The 2,302-nt window shown below is 36.8% G+C and overlaps 1 long non-coding RNA gene across 2 annotated transcripts in view; it reads left to right on the top strand.

Annotated features, from left to right (window-relative positions):
• The window catches only part of LOC112141679, a 9,639-nt gene extending 8,355 nt beyond the window's left edge, over window positions 1-1,284 (top strand). For both annotated transcript variants that reach the window (XR_004947361.1, XR_002918441.2), the window contains exon 4: window positions 762-1,284. This is a non-coding gene — a long non-coding RNA (uncharacterized LOC112141679). The remainder of the gene's footprint in view (window positions 1-761) is intronic.
• The last annotated feature ends 1,018 nt before the right edge of the window (window positions 1,285-2,302 follow it).

A 2,302-nucleotide genomic window follows, 5' to 3' on the forward strand; every position in this document is an offset into this window, starting at 1 on the left:
TTTCAACTTTTGACAGATGTTTATGTCTTTCAAAACAAAAGACAACCTGTACCAGATAGTTTTATCTTGATTCAGCAAATGTAGCAGTTGGTGGTGTGATAAGGGCAGATGAAGAAAAAAACAACACAATATTTTTTACCATTACTGGTGCGTCACAACCAGAATTTCTTAAATCAGAACTAAGTATGTGTCCCTTTATAATATTTTTCAGACCTTGAGGCACACTCTAAATCCTTGAATTTTTTTAAGCGACAGGCAATCCTCTTTACAATCTGGTGCACCTTAACTCTGGCTGTACTTACTGATCTCAAATTGATTTTCTGAGCTACGCGGCGCTCCATAATATGTCAGAATGTTTTAGTACGGCTTTGATTAACTACAAAGCTGCACTGCTTGATGGATTGTTGGAGCATTATGGCTACCATAGTGAAGAGACTGGCAGAATGATACGTACTGTGCTTCAATTGTTAGTGAATAACTTGAAAAAAGTGACTTTTTGCAGATAAAGAAAAATCAGAGTGAAAATATCGATATCTGTGGGCTGGTATTGATCTGATATTGATACCAACTTGAGATTGATACTTTCAGTATTTTGGATCGAGCTTCTGAAGTTTCAAGTTGCAGACCCCAGAGCTAAACCAATTTTAAACCATTTCCGGATTCATTCTTTCATGTCTTTTTGATTGAGTTTAATTAACATACAAATTTAATTTCCACAAATGCTAACCAGTCCTGTGTTTGTTTCTTATCTTTGTCTCTAGCACTGCCTGGTTGAGCACACTCCTTTTGGGGCCTACAGGAAGCCAGAGGAGGCGAAGCAAGCACCAAATGTGGAGCTTGGTTGTTTCTCTAATGTCATTTTATTCTCTTTTCTTCTATTTGCATTGCTTTGAGTTGAAGTAAGCTTGTATCCATCACAAGAAATGGCTGCGTTGTTTTTATCTTAAGATTGTGCTTTAAAAGGATTAAAAATAGCAAACCTTACATTTGTAGTAGGGGAGAAACAAATAATTTTAACAAATTATTAAATTCATGTTATAATTTGCATTCACGCTTCATTGTCAATATTGGTTCATTTTGAATAATTCCCTGACCTAAAATCAATCCAGTACATTAAACCACCCAGTATGGTCACACATATTGGAAATTTCAAAGTGTTGCCACACTTTGGACTGTAATGATGGCTCCATCATTGTTTGCTGTCATCACGTGTCTTGTCCGATGTAATGGTACTTGCTTGTTTTTACGGTATAGAAAAATAAACCTACGGTGCTTCAATCCAAATGGTATTTTTTTTAACAGAGTTACAATCAACTGATTTCATTTTGAAAGGATATTATGATGGTATTGGTCAATTTGATTAACAATTACCCTCAAACAGATTGATCTTGTTGGATTGTAGAAATATGAATCGATTCATTGATTAAGTCCAAAAATGATTACACTCCTAATCGATAGTCTTCAGTTTCTCATTGCTGGTACCTTCAGTTTACCAGCAGCAGCTAATCTTAGTTAAATTTAGTGGCAAAGAGTTGGTAATCTTAATCAGAATGTCTATTGTTTTACAGAAGTTAAATTGAAGGAGTTTTAGGACCTTTTTAAGTCATTTTAGGAACACTTAATCAAACAAAATACAGCCAACGTCTGCTATTTCGTGGGCCCAATCCGATTTCTTCCCTTCTCCCCACTCCTACATTTAGCCCTCCCAATGGAGAGTTATGGAAAAAATAGTGTCTCAGAATTCAGACGTCACTTCCACTTGATGATGTCATCAATAGTCGACAGTCAGCTTTGTTAGCGTGTAGCTTCCAGGGCTCAAATATACAGGTATATATATATAAAACTGTTTTATAACTTTAAACAGTCATGCTGAAACAAAAAGTAACTACTTACATTTAAATGTAAACTTCAGTGCTTCAGATTGTAACCATATGAAGGAAAGAGCTTCTCCACCACAGAACAGCGTGACGCGGAACCCCCTCGCGACAGAAGAATCTGTATCCCTCCATTTGGAGGGTTGACCCCTAAAAAACTATTTCGGACACCCCCTCCATCACAAATACCCCTACAAACAGAGGGGTGGAGAAGAGAAGAATTCAGATTTGGCCCACACGTAGATGATTTGACTGTATTAATCCCCATTGTCCCAAGTTTGAAGGTCTTCCAGGACAGTTTGCTTCAAGAGGATTTCCAATAAAGGGTTTTAACCACCACAGGTAATCTGTTTTTAAGCCAGTTCTTCATAAATTTGCACTTTCCTATTTAACCACACCAACAAGTATGAGCTAATGAGTATACAACA

The sequence above is a fragment of the Oryzias melastigma genome, unplaced genomic scaffold, assembly GCF_002922805.2.
Source record: "Oryzias melastigma strain HK-1 unplaced genomic scaffold, ASM292280v2 sc00251, whole genome shotgun sequence".
In the NCBI taxonomy this organism is placed as follows: domain Eukaryota; kingdom Metazoa; phylum Chordata; class Actinopteri; order Beloniformes; family Adrianichthyidae; genus Oryzias; species Oryzias melastigma.